General features: G+C 35.1%; 1 protein-coding gene across 2 annotated transcripts in view; it reads right to left on the bottom strand.

The window, feature by feature from the left end:
- Window positions 1–22,289, bottom strand: part of LOC112044537 (fibroblast growth factor receptor homolog 1) — a 103,567-nt gene that overhangs the window by 64,965 nt on the left and 16,313 nt on the right. The window lies entirely within an intron of this gene.

Here is a 22,289-nt window from a genome sequence, read left to right as displayed (position 1 = left end):
AGTAAATAAATAAATAATAGGCTCGCGTGTGACAATTATCTCACCTGATGATATTTTGGTCTAAAATGGGACACGCTTGCCCAGAAGAATGCCTATTTACTCTTATTTTAAAGATGTCTAAGTATCTATTTAGACAGAGTATATTAGTGATAAGAGCGTTAAAAGTTATAGAACGTTAATTGTGTTGTCTTCCTCAAGGACCAGGAAACTAAACCTTTTGAAGTTCGTTTGTTTTGAGTATGTACTTTAAATAGCATGTCAGTCACTGAAAATTTTCCAAAACCTAGATTTTAGGAACGTTTCCGACAGAACTGGCCAAATATTTAACTGTGGACCTATTTGTTGCGAAGATGTATAGGTTTGGCTGAAACATCTGTTGCACTTCCAAAAATATTCCTACTTACACACCGCCTATAAAATTTAATACGCAATGCATGTTGCAAAGATAGGGTTGTCACCGCAAAGACAAGGTTGTAACCCGTCATGCAAAAAAACTTTTCACACTAAAAAGAAAAATTACATTAAAAACGCTGACGAGAGTGAAGGTATACTTTAATTATGAAAACATCGATAGCAAATTTTCGTCCCCATACATTTTTAGGTTTTCGAAGCGTTAGCATTTGTATAGTTTTCTATACAAACGCCAACGCTGCGAAATCCTAAAAATGTATTGATGTGAAACTTGTCCCAATGTATTTTTATTTCATTACATACTACATCAGTGACTAAGACGTCAGAGTCTACGTTCACGCGAAATCCAGACTTAAATAAGAAAGGATCGAACTATTGGACTATTGTACCTTTGTCGTAGTAAAAAAATATTAGTAAAGTTAAAAAAGTAATGATTTTAAGAAAAAGATAAGTAAGGTGTAGATTGTTTTAACTAAACTAAATTGCTACAAGTGTCAACCCTAGCCGCGACTGAAATACAGGGTGCGTGAAAAGGCATAAACGTCGAGATGCATTCCCTTTACTGCCCGCCTTATATTACGAGTTATTTACCGGCGAAGATTTAGCAGTCCGCACCTTGGAGCGTCCTTTCTTAAATGCAACCCACTGATATACATCATACAAGATATTGACTTAATCTTTAGCCACAGTTAGGTAGCTACGACTATTTTGGACTTACATCCAGCCTGTTAAGCGAGAAGCTGTTGAGGCTTTTGAAAATTAATTCCAGTAACAACTAAATGGTAGATACAGCGGACGTAAGATTGTTCTGGATTGCAGCACAAGAAAATTCTCTGATATGCAGGTTTCCTCATGATGTTCTTCCTTCAACGATTGAGTCACGTGATATTTAATTATGCACATAGCTGAAAAGTTGGAGGTACATGCCCAGGGCCGGATTCGAATCTACGCCCTCCGAATCGCACTCAGAGGTAATAGCCACTGACTTTTCATGGCTCCGTACAGAATTTTGTTATAAATAAATACATGTATAAACCCGTTTTCTCTTTTGTTTTTATATGTCTACGTATTTAAAGTTAAACAAATGTTTGCTAAAATGTGTGTATCTTCAGCTATTTTGATATCCACGTCTCAAGGCATTAAATCTCGTAAAAAACGGTTATGGAGGTGAATGTATTTTTGTTAACGTTGACCATTAATGCCTGTGTAGCAATGCTATAAGTTAATATAGACTTTGGTACGTAAATGTTAAAGTGGATTATTGATTGATTTACATTTTCGTAAGTTTTCTGTAGGATGCACGCACTGAAGAAAGTTCAAAATAATAATTTTGAGATGGTAATATACAAAGTACAGCGACATTTTATAGTATGGAGAATTCCAATTTTAAGGAAAGGCAAATTTTTTTATATCGTGTTTATGAGTCCATTTTATCGGCTCACTCAGGAGTCAATAGTTTATTACTGGACTAATTTAGGATCTGGACTTAGAAACCTGCTATTTCTTAAAGCCACCACAATTCAATGTCCTTAACTTATCTATAGTAGGAGATTGGACTCACAAACTTTATAGAGGTATAGTCCTTTTCATGAGAGAAGTCCCCCAGACGCCGCGCTAATGTCCTAATGGCGCTCATTCTCATTTGGTAATGGCGGTCTTACTGTCATTTGTGTAAGGTGTTATTTTTATGCCAGAAATGGCTGAATACATTTGATTATATTGTTGTATGTCAGAAATGACTGAATACATTTGATTGTATGTGCATTTCTCAGCAAATAAAGAATTGAAATTGAAATTGAAGGTGCTGTCAATTTTAGTTCAGGTTTTAGCAGCGGGACTTCTTTCATGAAAAGGACTCTACATCTAGATTAGGCTTTCGCAGGCTATTGCTGTGTCATGGCATAAATGTTGATTCAATTTAATATGGCACCAATTGACAAACACTACTTCATCTTTACCTGTTATAACCCCAATTTTCTTTTTTCAATTTATTTGACTGTTGGCCTTTCATTAGAACATAATTACACGCGGACAAAATCGCAGGAGTCCGCGGCTTAATTATTAAATTAAAAAAAAATAGGTAGGTCTGTGATGGATGGCTGGCTGACAAGAAACTTTTAAATGCATTTTCCCTTTGGTGGTAAACTCCGGTGTTACTTTACATGATTTTAACCGGCAACGCATTACGCGGGGTTCGTTGGCATCGTATAAAATTAAACATTAAATAAACAAGGATATAAAATTCTCGGTTTTGATTCGGCGCCGGTGTGTTTAAAAGGGGTTGCTTTAGTTATTTTTAACAACTATTATCTGTTATGAAAGTTCTTGTAACATATTTTAAGGTTAAGAGATAATACATTTACTTGAGTAGGTATGTACTTGAGATACACTTACTAAAAACATGATTACGTAAGTGAAACTACTTTTAATGAAATTACAATTTAAAATTTTGAATTTGGTACTTATTTTAAATGATTATTATAATCGATTCAAAAGACAAGCGAAATTAAAAAAGAAATTCATTTTTAAATTAAAAGACAGCCCTGGATTTTACTTAGCTGGGTTCTGTAATTTTAATGCGTTGTCACCAGATTTGAAAAAAGTGCTTAATATTGGACCTGCAGGTACAGTTACAGTTAAACAAGTACAGTATAAATAAATAAAATGTAGGGTTAACAACTAGCTAAAATAGTAATTTTCTATCCGATTGATTTCCCTTTCAAACAGCTTGTCTTGTACAGACAAAGGCCTCCTCTAATATTTTCCACGTATTTCTGTCTTTTGCTAATCGAATCCATTCTGGTCCTCCTATTTTCTTAAAATCATCTTCCCATCTCTTCATCTGTCTTCCTCTATTTCGTTTACTATCTCTATGGTACCATTCTGTTATTATTTTTTGTCCATTTCTCTTTCTTTTCTCTCAACACATGTCCCGTCCACTGCCATTTTAATTTTCTGCATACATTGTGAACATTTTTGAACTTAGTTTTTTCTTTTATTATTATATTTATTATTATTACAGTTATAGAATAAGTTAAATAAAAACTTGTTTTTCTTAGTGTAAATCGCTCAAGTCTTACTGAAAATGTTCTACGTTTAATTCCATGGCGGTTAAGCACGTGCCTTCGTCTCATATTTCACAGCGCAGCAATGAAGGGTTAACCTGAAAAATTTAAAATTGGAAACAACTCAGGGGTTAGATTACTTTTTTATTGTTCTGTTACCCTCGTTCGGAAATAGAACTTTCAACGATCTGTTTTTAAGTTGATTTATTTTAGTCTGTTTTATAATCTGTGGTTTAGGTGACGTCTAAATAATTGATACAAGGGTGACACAATTCTATTTTCAATTTATTTTTGTGTGACGTATCTTACATAAATTATATTTTTAGTAACAAACAGAAAGATAAATTCTAAACTTAACGAAAAAAAAATAAGAAAATTTTATGTAAATTCCTTTTATATAAATTAAAACTTTGCGTGAGATAATATTATATGCCGATCGATTTTTTTATATATAATATTATAATATTTTAAAAAAATCGATCACAGAAAAATTAATTTGAAATGAAAAGTTGGAGCAGAAAAAACTAGAAAAAAAGTAATATTCAAACACTTATTATTTTTTTTATTTTTTATTCTACTTTGGATTTATCTCTTTACAACTGTATTATTATTTTATATTTGTAGTATTATTTTATGTTTAGGTAAAGATTAAAAACTCAAAAAGTTAAAGTACCCTGAACTGTAAACCAGAAATTAAAAAAAAGAAGTAAATCACAGAAGCATTTTAACAATATTTTAGTATAGATAAACTAAAGCACTTCAATTAGTTTCAAGTTCAAGAAGAAGTGCGCTTTGAGAGCATTCCAAACTTGTTCACAAAAGAACAATATCATAGCACTCTAGCCGTAAGTAACCCTTTAGGAATCAAACAAAAATAAATCAATGGCGCACGTCTCACTTGGATGAATGCGCGTTATTTATGTGGGTGTGGGTTAAACAACGAAAAGCTGCATGTTGTGATAATGCATGTGCATGTTTTATATGTTATTTATCCGAGGCGCGCGCAGATAAAATATAACAAGTTGGTGTAGATTAAAAATATCCTTCTTGGTTTTTTCCTTCTTTGCCTGTGGCCTTCACGGTTCTACACCTTATGGAATCTGTAGAAACTTGCGACTGTATTATCTATACTAATATTATAAATCTGAAGAGTTTGTTTGTTTGTTTGATTAAACGCGCTAATCCCAGGAACTATGGTGCAATTTGAAAAATTGTTTCAGTGTTAGATAGCTCATTTATCGAGGAAGGCTATAGGCTATATATTATCCCCGTATTCCTACGGGAACGGGAACCACGCGAGTGAAACCGCGCGGCGTCAGCTAGTAAATTATAAATCGAGGCAGGTAGCGGCAACAAGAATAGGCTAGTTGAAACTTTTTTTTACTAAATTGAAAAAAAAAAATATCATGATATTGCCATGATGGTCTATTTATCGTTTCATGACGTCACGTAAACGTTAAACGTTAACCAAACGGATTGTTTGACAAAATAATTATTTAATTGACGTTTAGTATATGAAGTAACATTGTGACGTCATAAAGTAAAAGACAGCGTTTTTAATGTTTAACGTTTGGAAAAATTTAATAAAAAGGTACATAATTTTTCATTCTATTTTTTAATGATTGTTTTTTTTTTTGCAAACATCATCTTTATTATTACTGTCTTTAAAGTAGAGTTTGCTCTGTAGATAATTATTTGTTATACTAGCTCATTACTGGGAGCTTACGGTACAAAGTCTATACTAATTTGGCTTCTATATTTACTAGCTATAAGGCACAGGTGTTTACAAAACCCAATTTAGCGTGTGTTGTGCTATTTTGCACTTTATTGCCATTGTGTTACGGCGTGTGTGGGAGGCATAATGACGTGGTGTTCCGAGGCAGGAAGTTTACTGAACACGTGCGTTTGCCTGCACAGGATGTTGTAGGAATCGGGAATCGAATTCGCTACATTATTGTACAGTGTTCCGTGCGAAATGATGAGTGATGAGCTTTGTTAGTTTAGGTTGGAGTGAGTAATGTTAAAAAACTTGGTCGCTAACTATGGGCCTCATAAGAAAGCTCAGAGTCACACAGCGGGCGATAGAACGAGCTATGCTAGGAGTATCTCTGCGTGATCGAATCAGAAATGAGGAGATCCGCAGAAGAACCAAAGTCACCGACATAGCTCAACGAGTTGCGAAGCTGAAGTGGCAATGGGCGGAGCACATAGTTCGAAGAGCCGATGGACGTTGGGGTCCCAAAGTGCTGGAATGGCGACCTCGCACTAGTAAGCGCAGTGTTGGCCGTCCCCCCACCAGGTGGACTGACGACATCAAGCGAGTAGCACGGATTCGCTGGATGCAGGTGGCTCAGTATCGTGATGTTTGGAAGTCCTTACAAAAGGCCTATGTCCTGCAGTGGACGTCCATCGGCTGATATGATGATGATGATGATGATGAGTAATGTTATCGCCGCGTTAGCCCCTTTTAAATTTACATTTTTTTAATAAATAAGGTAGGAAATAGTAGTCTATGACGGATATGACGTCGCTCGATCTCGTGTTGGCTTCAGTGTGCTCGTGGCGTTCGAGCCGTCCACATCTCTTGTTGTGGACGTGTTGTTCTTCAAAAACTTTCTTTTAAGAAGTTCAAAGTGACGGACAACAATAAATATGCCGTAGATCATAGATATAAATCGTTAGATGAGCCCCTCCATACTAAAGAATACAATTTTATGTCATTACCCAAAGACATGCACGCACATCTTATCTTAGTACATAACAAGCGCATGCTGTGAGTGGACGTGGACTTAAAAAAATAATTTACTAATGTTTTTATATTTTAATCCTTTAATTATGCCTTCGTGTTCATTTTGGAAGTGTGAAAAGTGTATAAAGGCTGTAGTATATAAACAGTGAGAGATAGTCACTTTTTAGGTACACCCTAAAAATGCGCCCTTGAGGTAGAATCCACCCGCCCTAAGGCTGAACCCAGAGCATCTGTAAATGATCGTAAGCAAAAAGATCACTCTGTATGCGTTATCTTCAAACAAAGTTTACAAATATTCATAAAAAACGCCGCACGCGCCATCTGGCGGCGGGGGACCGTTGTATAATAATTGTTTATTTTATTCACACCGTTTGTGTATAGTCTATAACACGCGTTTGTTTTTTAAGCTATATTGTTTTATCTGTATACAAAATATTATCTATTGACTAGTTAAAAAATGATAAAAGTTATTACTTATCTAGGGGTATTTTAATTTTTGTAATAATTGATAGTTTATTAACTTTGTATTAAATGAGTTTTTATATATTTTATATACGCGATACCGCGTAGAAACCGTCCGAGGTGTGGGTGGAATGAACTTGTACTTCTTCCAAATTAGCTCGCTTCCATCTTAGAAAGCATTTTTTTTTTACTAGTTAGCCCATGACTACAATCTCACCTGATGGTAAGTGACGATGCAATCTAAGATGGAAGCGGACTAACAAGTTAGGAGGAGAATGAAAATCGAAAAAGGGGTGTGCCCTTTCGGTTTCTACACGACATCGTACCGGAACGCTAAATCGCTTGGCGGTACGTCCTTGTCGGTAAGGTAACTAGTCACGACCGAAGCCTCCCACCAGCATCGTCACTTTATTATCAGGTGAGATCTGATGAAAATTTCTTAGAAGAAAGGAAAGCAGTATCTCACATCTCGAACCCATGATACGAAGCCACATACATACCACTAAATATAAATACATACACACAGAACAGAATACGTTAGCTTTGAATGTTTTCTGTTATGTGTGTGTATTCGCTTTAGCAATAAGGCTATCTATACACGTAACTATCTTGCCCCAAAGTAAGCGTAGCTTGTACAGTTCGCGCGGCGAGAGTTTGGCTTTGACCTTCGGATGGAGGGGATTACTGCGCATGGGTACTGTCACGCACACAATACTTTTCCTTTTTTATGTACCAGGTTGGATATTTGAGTGGGTCAAAATTCATGTATAGTGATAATAATGCTAGAAAATAATACGAAGTAGATAAACTTCTTCATTTATTAAAACTATTGATAGTTATTTTACATATTTAAAATGTTTATACAGAGACAGCAATGAAAATTCTAAATAATTGTTTTTAATAAAATTATTTATTCCAAGATACATGTAAAATTGGTACATAAGAACAAAAGAAAACTTAAAATAATTATTAAATACAGTGTGTCCCTGGATAATCTGCAACACCAAAAGGGGGTAATATTAATATTTAACAAAAAAACTTAAACAAACAAACTCAACAAATAATAACAATCGACAACAATTAACGAAAATAGCAATTCATTTGTGAACGTGATTGTACAACAGGAGTGCGCGGTACGTCGTTTCGGTGCGAGAGGCAGGTAACGACTGGAGCGCCAATCAGAGCACCGCGCACCCGCCCCGCACCCCGCTAATGCCCGTTGATACCCAATTTCTGATTTCTGCGCAATAACGGTCAAAGCCAAACTCTCGCCGCGCGAACTGTATTATGGTTACTAAGATAGCGTATTTTATCATATATACATTTATTTATTAGGTACATATAAAAACTTAAGAGTATATAATGTATAAGCACACCCAGACACTGGAAAACACCCATGTTCATCACAAAAATACCTTCCAGTTGTGGAAATCGAACCCAGGGCCGTGGTTTCAGAAAGCAGGGTCACCATCACTAACCACTTCGCCACGCGACCGTTTCTGAACCTGAACTGTGTGGTACACGTCCAAATACCATACGTCCTAACTAATATCCACAAATCATTCATAAAAAGGAAAACAACGTTCATTGCAATAATTGAAACGACAAATTTTACTTTACGTGTAAATTTCAATGTACAGATTTCCCCGGAAATTAGTAATGATTTCAGTGGAAAAAACTTTATTTATTTCCTCGATTTTACCCAGAATTAGCTCGCACATATTTATAGAAACAACTCATTCGTTGGAAATGTAACTTCATATGGGTAAATTTTAGGAAATGCTTTTACATTGTAAGGAGTTTCTGAAAACCACTCTTGAAATATTTATGTATATAACAATTATTTTTATACCTACTACTTAATAACCATGAGTGGGCAATACACATAAGTAGGGTCGCCAACATTTCTTAAGAAAAATATAGTATTTTTCAGATTTAGCGATAAAAAAAGCCAGTGGCGTATTAATTAAAGCCGTTTCTGAAAAAACCGCATGAAAGGACCATCTGAAAATCCTAAAACTTTATGATTTAATTAATCACTGTTTTGGCACCGCCTTCAAAGTGATCAGAAGGTAGCACATAAAAAGTGAAAAATAACATCCTATGTTATTTTTCACTTTTTAGTTTATTTTTGTGATATTGAAGTCGGTTGATTTTTTTTTTGTTAAAAAGATTTTACTTTTCTGTTTTTAGCGTAGTGAACGAAAACGCCACAGTACGGGCAATTCCATTATTCTCATTTTAACACCGTAAAAATTACAAATTACTGAACCGATTTTCATGAAAATTAATTAAGACTGATCTGGAATCTTTTTCCAACAAATAATTTTTTTTTTAAATTAGTTAAGAAATGACGAAGTTATGAGTTAACAAACCTATTAAAATACATACGCGGCCAATTGAGAACCTCCTCCTTTTTTTGAAATCGGTTAAACATGTCATCTACATACTGTGTGATATCCATCAGTAAGCACCGGATGACGTTTTAACATAGAATCTTTCGTATATGTCAACTAGCATACGTCAAAGATAGTGAATTAGCCTGCTTGTACGAGTTTAATGTAACGCGCGGGTGCGATCGCCGATCGGTCAAATCTTGCACGCAATACGCTATTTCTGTAGATTGTGTACACAGTGCTGCGTTTACATACCTACTCGAACTTAACTGATGATTAGTCCAGTAGTCTTTAGATCATTTAGCAACCCTCTACTTCGCTTAAGTACGAGTAGATGATATATGTATAAAATAATAATATAGATGACTAGCGGACGCCCGCGACTTCGTCCGCGTAAATTTCGATGTCAACTTTACTACTACCCCTACCCTACCCTACCCCTACCCTACCACTACCCAACCCCTACATCTACACTTCCCCTACCCTACCCTACCCTACACTACCCCTACCCCCACCCTACCCCTACCCTACCCCTACCTTACCTACCCCTACCCCCATCCTACCCCTACCCTCCCCGTACCCTAGCCCTTTCCTACCCCTATCCTACCCGTACCCCTATCTCACGCCTACCCTACCCCTACCCTACCACTACCCTAAACCCGGCCCTAAACCTACCCTACCCCTACGCTTCCCTACCCGTACCCTACCCTACCCTGTAACTTCTCTATCTTACTCCTACCCTTAGCAAAATCGGTCCTGTCCTTCAAGAGTCATGGTGGTATGACCAAGAGAAATAGAGACTTCTATGCTAATAATATAAAGAGGTAAAGTTCGTGTGGTTGTAGGAGGTAATCTCTGGATCTACTGGACCGATTTGGAAAATTGTTTTACCAATAGCAAGCTACGTTATTTGCGAGTGTCATAGGCTATGTTTGATCCCCATATTCACACGGGAACGGGAACTACATAAATGAAAGCGCCGGGCGTCATATAGCGGAATTTCTGCGTCTTTTAGAAATTTTGTATTATCTCCGAAACTATTTAAGTAATTAACATACTGTAAAGGACAAATCTTATCTCCATAATATCCTTGTGATTATTAAATAATTTATTTTAATAAGGATTAAAGTTTAGTTGTATAAATAATGACGTAAACCTAAGTATATAAACTTAATAATTTTTAAAACACAAAAGGTACTATATCTGCTAATATATAGAAGATAGATATATGGTGTCGCGGACTTTTTTGTAGAACTTTTAAAGATACATAAAGTCTCCATACATTAATTTCAATTTTACCCAATAGTTAAGGCAGCGCATGCGAATAAGTCTGTTTAAGAGGATTTTCAGTCCGACCTGTATGACAAAAACTGTGATAACTCGGCTAATATATATGATATAAATATAAAATATAGCCTATAGCACTCCTCGATAATGTAGCATTCTACTGGTGAAAGAATTTTTGAAATCGGACCAGTAGTTCCGAAGATTACCCCATTTAAAAAATGTGACAAACTTACAAACTTACAAACTTTACCTCTTTATAATATTAGTATAGAAGTATAGATGAAACGTTTATATATAGTAGGGGTTAGTTTGTTTTTTTTACGCCCTATACGAATTTTACCAAGAAAACACGGCATACTTAATTGGGAAAATAAACTAATGAAATGCAGAAAAACAATACGTTAACTAAACTCCGGCTAATAGCTTATCATGCTAATATTTTAAAGGCTATGGTTTGTGTGTGTGTATACAGCTATATATTTTACTAGCGGACGCTAGTCCGCGTAGAATTCAAGTTTTTCTCAAATCTAATCAAACCATAGGTTTTTAGTTTTGTTACTTCAAATCGAAAGTGATACTAGTAAATAAACAAGACGAATACAAAGAAACATCCTAAAACTCGTCAATCACACTAATATTGAGTGTAAGTGTGTAAGTCTGTATGTTTGTTCCTTCTTTATGCTGCGGCTTGCAAACCGATTTGCCTGAAATTTGGAATGTAAAGAGATTTAACTCAGGATTAACACAACACTTAAGCTACTTTTTATTCCGGAAAAATCACGGTTCCCATTGGGTTTGTGATAAACAGAATTTCTCGTCAACGAAGTCGCGGTTGTCCGCTAATTCAATAGATGTTTGTACAAGTCCATCGGACCGGCTAGCACTAGCTATCTGTAATAATAACGAGCAAGTAACTCGCCCAAACCAAACGCTCGCCAGTCGACGGCTGCTGCTTTCCATCTATCGATGGTTTCTGCAAAATCGTATCCCAAATAATGCGCCGCGCGAATTATGAGCTGATAATAGCTGGAAACACGCCACCACGGGTTTTTGTACGGGAAAACTATATTTGGAAATTGTTAGACACACTACAGTGTTTTTCATATAGCATGGGTACAGTGACAGTTCGTTTTACTCTGAAAAGTTAGCCGCGATTCACGATAATAGTACGTATTATGAACGTTATATGTCACCATACCCATGCTATCTGAAAAACACTTTAGCGTACTGACCGTAGATGTATATATGCGTTGCCTAACCCTGTATGATGCCTATATGGTATTACTAATTTTTTTTCCAGATTTTATTTTACCATTACTTATCTATTTTTAGCTGGTTTTGTTAGTAATGATGGAGATGTAATAAACTATTGGAGGCCCACGACTTCGTCCGTGTGGAAAACGGTGTTTAACTAGGTTTAAATCATAACCTTTAGCATAACATTTAACCTTTAGCTTAAATCGTTCTATAATGATGCTATTTTCGCATTAAATTCTGTTACAAAAATTATCTGATGTATGTAGAGATAGTGAATTGATAATTTTTTCTGATGTAAAGATCGTGAATTGATTTTTGTTTTTTTGCACTTGCGTTTTGTGTTTTAATTCAATAATTCCTTCCTCCAAAGGTTGTCTGGTAGATATTGCTTTATGCCTTTGCACATACTTTTTTACTATGTTTTCGTCTATTTTCTTTGTTATTGTTTTTCATTTATGCAATAAAGTATATATAAATTAATAAAGCACACGTAAATTGCATGCATTTTTGAAAAGTCTAGTGCGTCTCTAGATAAAAGACACTTCTGTCGATTGATTATTATTAGATTCTTCTAAAGATAGATAACAAGAAACACGGCATTGGCTACTGAAAAAAAAAATAAACCATCAATTTTCTATTAATAAATTCCGAATGTAAAAAATCCCTAATATTGTTGTTGTTTAATATGAGGGTACTTTTAGGATCCTAAATAAATCCTCATAATATTGAAAAAAAACAACCCTCGTGGAGTAATATTTCACACGAACCAAACAAGCGTCCCATATCGAAGTGAAATCAGCACCTATTAATAACCTATTCAAAACCCATAAAATCCAACATAATCACAAAAAAAAACTTCCGTATTTCGTACTTCAAGGATCAATGTTAATCGCTAAATAGCCTTAAATACATCAAACGGTATTATACCTTAATTGTATATCAATAGAGATTATAATAGCATAAATATAAACGTAATAGAGGTTCGTATTATTCTCCCACTGTAACGAAACTGACTATTGTGTCAAGATAAGTGTCCGGGATTTACTAGTGATGTACGCGTAATTGATCTTTATTGTCGATAAATTTGCCAAGTTATTGCCGCTCATATTGTAGGAAGTAATATTACGTGAAATCGTCTGCAACGTGCATTATGTGGTATTTGGATTATGTTTACAATTCACCATCGTTTTTCTATATTTATGATCGAATTTCGCATTTCTTATGTTCTCTATGGGATTAACATTCCATTTTACGAAGCGGATTTACATAATTTAGCATTATTACTAGCTTTTTGTATGTGATAGTTGAAATTCTTTTCAAATGGATTCAAATATTTCAGATTAAAGTCTGCTACCCACCAACATTGTTTCAAAAAGCGTTTCAGGAAATAGAACTTTGCTTATTTAAATTTTTATAATAGTTTGTGATGTGTATTTAAACATCTCTGAAAACCACAAGCATTTTTCTCGCTTACTTATCTCTTACATGTACGAGTAATTACCTAGCTTCCTTTACTGTTTTCTAAATAAATACCTGTGCTTTTAAATTTACTCATATATTCCTCTATTTCCTTTAAGTATGCTAAACTTTCCACAGCTATGGATAGCCAGCATTATAGTACTTTATAAATGGCCATTTAGCATTCTTCGATCGGGCTCGTAAACTCAAAAAGCGACAATTAAGAGTAGATACTCATAGCGTTGTCATTGGTTGGCTTTATCCCAAAGCTATATGTCCATTAACCTCATTCAAAATGTTCACAATCTGTTAACAATTTTGGCGCTCGGACTGTATAAAAGTCACACACATCATAATATACACCATGGCCTTAATATAATAATGAGTACCTAATGAATAATGTCCAACTATCTTAAGTTGGTAGTCGTTGAATGTAGGCGGTTCATGACTTTTGTGTTTAGAACTCCGGCAATGGACGCCCATCGAAGATGGTGATAAATACCGGCCAGTCACAAATTCCGCGTCACATAAATGTCAGTTACATCGACATTTCACATCACTAGTCGCCAACTCGATCGTTATTCAATTGGACGCTACGAGCCATAACGGTCGCTACAAACGGTTACGTGATCCGAATCCAACGCGCAACGCTAGTGACCAGCGAATTGTACTACGTTGGTACTACGTTGGGCATTGGTGTTGGTCCTGTTCGTAGATTCCAAGTATCTCAATAGGATCTGCTCAATATTCTCCATTGGTTCTGAGCTATATCTGATAGGCGTGCCCATCGGGTGGATAGGTTCTATATATACTGGACAATATCAATACATACTTATCTATTTAAATAAAAATAAAGTATCTGTCTTTGATTATATGTGTGTTTTTTTAAGTAGGTACTTAGAGTTATTTACACCATCACACTAATATTATATAGGCGTAGTTTGTGTGTGTGTAAGTGTGTAAGTTTGTATGTTCCTCCTTTACGCTGCGGCTTATAAAGCGATTTGGCTGAAATTTTGAATGGAAATATATTTTACTCTGGATTAACACATAGGCTACTTTTCATCCCGCAGAAGTCCATGATTCCCTCGGGATTTGTGAAATCGCGGGCATCTGCTAGTACTAAAATAAGTCAGGGTTTTTTTTAAATATTTTTCTCTGTCTGTCTGTTTGTCCGGGCTAATCTCTGAAACAGCTGAACCTATTCAAATGTGAATTTGTAAACGGGTAAAATTCGAGCCATATTATCTACTCGCTATTTTCATCAATTATTTTTTATCTGTTAATTACTCTTTGCAGTTTTTAAAGTATATCACAAATCAAAGATACACCCACCTAATAAGGTGTTCCATCACTTAAAATAAAAAAAGAACACTAAACACACTCGCATGAAACTAAAAATCTTTCTAAAGATTTCCGTTTCTCCGTCCCACGGCTAAATCATTCGGCGGTGCATTAGTAAACATTAATGCGATCTAAATTATACCCTATGTCGCTGTAATTACAGATTAATTCTGTTTATTTACGCCGTAATGCTGTCCACGCCTCGGTAAATTCACGGTGATTTGTCTACGCGAGAATATCTCGAGACTTTTCACATATTCTGAAGCTAAACACTTGGATTTTGACTATTCATTCAGAGAAATTAAATATATACAGTGTAACAAACTATTCTGAGACTTAACAATAGTACGGAGAAACAGAATAATAAAACTATCATCATCATTAACAACCCATATTCGATTCACTGTTGAGCACGAGTCTCCTCTCAGAACTACAGGGGAACAAGAACTGAGAACCAGAATAACAAATTATAATCAACATAATAACTTCTAAGTTTGTAAGATAGAAAAATTATTTAAATAAACTGATAAATAATCTACAATTTTTTTCTTATAGTTTTAAGCGACCCACCTGATGGTAAGAAGCTAATAGTAGTATTTACCAGAACAGGTATGCAGAAAGATTTACTACTTCCTTACACTAATAGTTTACCACATTATTAGCAAAAATCCTTAAAATACTCACCTTTAAAAGTGACTTTTTAATTATGTGACTAGGTTATATAAATGGCTTAGCAGCCCTTTATGATAAATGGCTTAGCCGTTAAGCCATTCAACCTAAAGAGAATTGAAAAGAAGAACAAAAATCTTTATTCTTAAGTCATAATTGCAGGATAACTTACAATAATCGTAACAAAACAACACATCAATAAAATAGATTAAGGTCAGATGAAGGTAATGGCCAAGACAAGATTCAAGAACCGGGAATAAAGATCAGTCTGCTAAAACATTACGTCAATCTTCCTAATCGGAATAACTCTCAATTCTAGGCGAACTCTACAAAAGAAAGAAGATCTTAATGCTATAGATATAAAAGTGAAAATGCATTAGAAATCTTGGTATAAGCGTTTACGTCCAGGCAATTGAAGTTCCTTAGTTAAGAAGATAAATGTGCAAATAAATATTTTAATGTTATCAAAAATCGGGCGGAACGTGACTCCAAATGCTCTCTTCAATTAGATGATGCGGAATTATTTTAAACTGGCAAAGGCCTAGCCACACTTGACCGGACTACAGCAAACTGCAAAATAAGGTAAAGCTTCAATTCTCACTGCTTGAAGCGAACGTACCTCTACTCTATCAAAATTACTACGTATTTTTAAAAAAAAACTTTGACTATTGTAGTGAATTAATGTAGTCCAAACCACATGGAGACGCGTATAAATCAAACATTTATACGCGTCTCCATGTGGTTTGGACTACATTAATTCACCACAATAGTCAAAGTTTTTTTTTTAAGAAGAAGAAGAAAGATTTTTATTTGGCAAAGGAACCAAAAAAGCATAAATATAATAGAAAATATTAATAATTGTGTATACAAATAATCGTAAAATTCTTGTTTTCAAACATTATCATCATCGTCATCAGTATTTTTAATAGTTCACTTTAAAACACAGCTTTTGTAAAAGCTTCTCTTTAAGGAGTTTTCTGGACATTATGTTTGACAATACAACAAGAAATGGGTTGATTTTCGTGCAATTTTCGCAGTTAAATGAAGTTAACTTCGGAGCGGTACACTATTCGAACTTTATAACATTAAGATTGGATATAAGAAAAAAATAATTGTTTGCTAGACTGTAAAAATATGTTTGTGTTGGATTAAAGAATAAATTATTTATTTCACTAAAAGCGTTTCTAAAACTTTTTGTTATAACACTCAACTAAGTTTCATTTCTTAAAATCATTTTCTTCGCACACACTTTTTCATCATAACTCTTACGTTCTACAATAGAAGACATCTTATCAAGAAACCCAAAAAAACACCTGACAGTAGTACGTCCGAAATGAAACGAAATAACATTTTATTTTATAAATAAAACATACGAGGAACACGCATCTCGTTTTTCTATGCGACACATTTTACCAATCACATGTAGTTGCCGCAGACGTATCCTAAATTAATTCGAGGTCAGGAAATCCGCTAAAAAGATATACGACCGGCTGCACGTTTCTAATTAAAATATTGGCTTCATTCTACATTGTGCGAATTCTTTATCTGAAACTACATGAACTTAATGTAAATTTGAATAAAGTATAAGGTACAGTAAAAACTCCTTTTTACGCAGAAAATACGTTTCGTAAATATGCCGCGAATATTGGAGGACTATTCTGTAACGATTATTTGTATAACTCGCAAGTGCGAGTTTCGAACTCACCTCTATCTTTTTCTTTAGTATCGTAAGACAGAAAGAGAGAGATAGAGGTTTTTTTATGCAAATAGGCTCGCGTTTGACCATGATCTAACCTGATAGTAAGTGTAGATTCACTTTAAGATGGTACACGCTTGCCTAGAAGATTCCTATTCACTCTTGTTTTGAAGAACCCAAGTTTTATAAATCAGGAAACAGAGACTTGGGAAGGGTATTCCAAGCCCTAGCCATGCGTACGAGAAAAGAAGACGCAAAGCGATTTATACTAGTCCTATAATAATAATAAAGCCTTTATTAACAATCTTACAATTTACATTTCATCTTAATCTACACATAAATTATACAAACAGGTTTATGTAAATTAATGCTTTTTTTTGAAACCGGTTTTTGGATTGTCTTTCTTTCCAGCATAGGCCTCCCTAAGTATTCTCCACAAAGAGCTACGCCGTGCTTCCAAGTTTTTCCTGCTATCTTTTTGATATCGTCTTCTTAACGACGATGCGGTCTTCCTTTACTTCTCTTTTTGCATCTACGACACCATTCTGTCACTTTGGCCCATTCAGTCTTGCTTCTTATTAGATATCCAGTCCATTTCCATTTTAGTTTTTTTAATTTAGTATTATCTTGGTTTGTTTTCTATTTTTTGTTAGTCGAACTTTATCTATTGTAAGAGTCCTACAAAGACTACAAAGGGTAAATTCAAACATATTTAAGAGTTTTGAATTCACCTCTGCGGCATGCAGGTCGCAATTTTTTGATCCGCTTATAGTGAGAACGCTAATAAAGGAAATTAGAATAAGAAGCTAGCTGTATATTCAGCTATTCTTTAACTCGCCCTGTTACTGTTATAATGCCGGCTCCACATTAGTGCCGTGAAACTCCGTGAACAGGTGCGAACGTGGATGTGGACGGTTTTCGCAGGGTTCACGCTCGTTCACCCCTGTTCCCCGATCAAAGTCGGTATTGTGTCCCGCGAAAATTGGTTCGTGCTTCCTTCGCGCGGCGTTCGCACATACACATCCACATTATTACTACATAAATAATGGTATAGAGACACAGCAAACAAAGTTATTGCTGCAGCAGATTCTACGCCCATTTCGCGGCGGGTTTCAAACGATTGTGAGCATTCCTCGGGCATAGACTCGTGCTATGAATTCATGGCGAGTATTCGAACGTGAATTCACGGCACTAATGTGGAGCCGGCATAAGGGTTTGCACCCTTATTCGATTAACATTCTATAAATGTGCATCACGCTTAGCTTTCACGTTTCTAATGCGTACGGTTAAGGTGTGGAATGCCCTTCCGGTGTCCATGTTTCCTGCGACTCATAATTTAGGTACGTTTACGGTAAGAGTTAATAGCTTTCCAGGAGCTGTAAGTACTACTTCATATTTATTGAAGTATCTGTCTGTGATATCAAAATAACTATTTTCTTAAGTGTGTTTAGTCATTTACACGATACCAAAATATAAACAAGCTATTTTAAAATTTCTGTTTCTCAGTTTTTCCGTGCTTATCTTTGAAACGGCTGAAGCGATTTTAATTTGGATTTGGGGGTTTGTGAAAAAGTTAATTTCACCCAATTTGGATTTGGGGATTTTTGAAAAACTTAATTTCAGTTTCGCACTGCGAAATTGCGCTAGTTTCTAATAAGTCTGGTTGATGCACTTTAATTTTATCCCATAACCATCACAAATCCTGTGAGAACCATGGATTTTTCCGCGATAAAAAGTAGCCTAGTCTTAATCCAGAGTAAAATCTATTTCCATTCCTGTTTTCAGCCAAATCGCTTCAGTAGCAATCTATTTTATAATATTAGTGTGATTGTCTTGGTCATTATTATCTACTGCCTATATTTTTTGTTTGTTAACTCATTATAGTTTGTTTAAGTCAAACTTGGATCAGCTTCGTTAATTGTTGTTGTAACTATAAGTATAATTTGTTTATCCTAATTATTGTAGTTAATTATGTTTTTCTGAATATTAACTATTTGTAATTTATGAATTTAATTTAAGTCAGCATATCATTATTAATAACAATTATCATCATGAGAATTTCTCAGTAAGATAAGTTTAAGTTTAAGCACCGCTTTGCTTTAGTTTATGTCAGTGTCGGTTACTAAGTCTAAAATTATCACCATAAGCCCACCATTCTACATAGAAGTAGTGTGGTAGGACTCAGCTCTAAATCCCCTCTCCTATTAAATCTTGCCCTGTACTGTGCCATAAAAATAGGCTCACAATGAAGAGGAAAGCCTCATTCGCACGAGAATTTTTTTAACAGAAGGTTTTTGTCCAACTTCTTATAATTTCAACGTATGCCAATTATAAGAATCGAGTATATTCAGATTCATGCGAATCAAAGCGATTCTTATAAAAAAAAATTTGATTCCACGGAAGGTCGAATGGTCTCAAAGAGCCGTCATACGTATATTTAGAACGAAAAATCGTGCGCGAGCGGAAAATAAACACGGCTTTGTTTACATTGTGGAAAAACTGCATTTTCAGAACATTTGAAAATCATTCCAGAGTTCCATTTAACAAGGCCGATTGAGATTATCTTATTTGGTCCAGGTCTGGCTGGTGGGAGGCTTCGCCCGTGGCTAGTTACCACCGAACCGGCAAAGATGTACCGCCAAGCGATTTAGCATTACGATGTCGTGTAGAAACTAAAGGGGGTGTTGATTTTCATCCAGCTGCTTACAAGTTGGCTCGCTTCCATCTTAGATCATCACTTATCATCAGGTGAGTTTTTTTTTTTTTTTTGGTTCGGTGGTTAAGTACATCATACACATAAGGTCCAGATTGAATCTTGAGTCAGATTAGTAAAAAAATGCCAATAAGTTTTCTTTGAAAAAATATATCCTGTAGTAGCCTAGAAATCAGAAGTTAGTGATTTCCAGAAGTTGATTTAAAAGAGCAACTATTGAGTTGACTATTCTAAGGCTATTTACAGTAGAAGCCTTCCGAACCTTCCTTCCTTCGAACTTCCGAAGATGGTAGAGTCTCTATAAATAGCCCAAATTCACGTTTCAAAAGTACTTGTAAACTAAACTGATTTTTATTGGTTCATTCATTGGACGTCTACTGCAGAACATCGAATAGAACGTTACCTAGAATTCTCGAGATGTTCGTAGCAATATTTGGCTCTATGCTTGGCTTGGTTGAATTAAAAAAAAAAAAAAAACGAGGAAACAATCGAAAATGACATTCCTTTTTACTGCCGAACGATCACGGCTCAGAGCACAGAACGTACATAAAATATAAACGAAAATTCCCGCGGTCACACAAAAATAAACATCTAACGGATATCCCCAAAGAAGTTCGCTTTTATTGCTCCTACATCAGAGGGAATCGGTGGAGAAAAATATGTTTTACGTTACCACTTATAGAGTACTTTCATTACGGCAAATCGGTTTATTTGTTTATATCGCAGTAGTAAATTACGTTAATTTGACTCCACTCGGTAAACTGCCTTGCTTGTTAAGGAAAGAAACTTTATTTTTTTCTATTTTGGTTACCATGTCTGCTAGTTAACTTTGGTTTTAATTAATAGCACTATTTTATTAATAAACTTGTATCATGAGAGAAGATGGGTGTATTTTTTTTTTCTACAACTTAGCCCTTAACTACACTCTCACCTGATGGTATATGATGCTCTAACTTGTTAGGAGGAGGATGAAATCCACACCCTTTTTGGTTTCAACACGACATCGTAGTATAATAAATATACAATAATAATAATACATTGTAATAATTTATAATACACGAATCATCATTATCAACCCATGTTCAGCTCACTGCTGAGCTCGAGTCTCCTCTCAGAATAAGAGGGGTTAGGCCAATAGTCCACCACGTTGGCCCAATGCGGATAGGCAGATTTCACACACGCAGATAATTAAAAAAATTCTCTGGTATGCAGGTTTCCACACGATGTTTTCCTTTACCGTTTGAGACACGTGATATTTAATTTCTTAAAATGCACACAACTTAAAAGTTAGAGGTGCATGCCCCAGGTCGGATTCTAACCCTCTGGAAACGGAGGCAGAGGTCTTAACCACTGGACTATCACGGCTCTCAATTAATAATTAATTATAGGTAGATATAGTATAGCATTGAAGCAAGGTGGCCAAACAATAGGGGCTCTATGTAGGGCAGAGTCCAGATTGAACGAGAGCACTTGAGTTTGATAGATTGGGTCTTTGTTTATTTTTAAACTGTACCGACTCCAGTTACTTAGCCAACCCTCTTGTTTGTCTATTGAGTAGTTTATTAGACTGTAGAAGGATCTGTGATACATGATTGGATGTAGTACGTACCTATACGTACACACGTAAGACTACGAGTCCTATTTACTGTGTGTGTAGATATTCTCTCAATAATATCAAAGTTTCTATTTAACGCCAGCTTATAGAAAAATCACATTATAGTGTTAAGGTTTATTTTGAAGATAAAAAGCTTGGTATTTAATTGCAGTATACGATGAAATTAAATTTGTAAATTATTGTAGGGCTCATCACAGACCAAGGCGCTCTAGAACCCTAGTAAGTTTTCGACCGACTATTATCACCATTATCTAGTAATACCTACCTGAAGTTTCGAAAGTGTAAATTAAGCCTTATTGAAACAAATTAATTCTGACTTTAATTTACTTTAATATGGATAATCAAGGTATTATACTAATACAGTAAAACTAACTAGTTTTATTCAGTTACATCCCGTTTTTCCAGAATATAAACTTTATATTATTCACCAGGATCTGTTAAGCGTTTCACCAGGATAATTATGTCTCGATGTTCTATGTCACATCAAGGGATAGTGATCATCTAAGATGGTTTTCTCAACTAAATGGTTTTAAATATTACAAACAACGTCATTTAGTTGAAAGAACCGTGTTAGATCATCGCAAACACGAAATTTAAAAAATCATTTTTGAAAATGTTTGCTTATTTCCTACCTAAACAAAGGAATGTTTGTTTTTCTCTCTTTCGTCCTAATTATCATCGCGCATCACATAATAATGGACAAATAATTAGACACATAACAATTAAGTTAATAAAAACTAAAATAAAGTAGGGTAACATTTTGTCAACGACTAACAAAAATATTTATAAAAAAAAAACACATCAGACACTACCAAAATTCACAAAAAAAAACGAAATAAATCAGTGATGCTACCCTCGTCTTTCGAAAACGTTCCACGGGTATCGACTCATTTTTTTATCAAACAAAACAGTTCTAAGAACGCCTCCTAATTCTCAATTCATCTCAGCTAGGTCAAGTAATATGGTGCTGCATCACAAATGACAAGATACCTATCTCCCTTGACAATGGTGCTGAGTTTAACACCTCATTGTAAGCAATTTGTTAGATGAGGATGATAGTATGAGTTGAAAAACTGATGATTGACAGGAAACTTGCCTTGATAGTGCAAATAGTTTATACGGTTGTAGGTTTATTAAGAGACTAGCGGACGCCCGCGACTTCGTCCG

The sequence above is a fragment of the Bicyclus anynana genome, chromosome 22 (assembly GCF_947172395.1).
Source record: "Bicyclus anynana chromosome 22, ilBicAnyn1.1, whole genome shotgun sequence".
NCBI classification, from domain to species: domain Eukaryota; kingdom Metazoa; phylum Arthropoda; class Insecta; order Lepidoptera; family Nymphalidae; genus Bicyclus; species Bicyclus anynana.
This window is presented reverse-complemented; position numbering and strand designations above follow the sequence as displayed.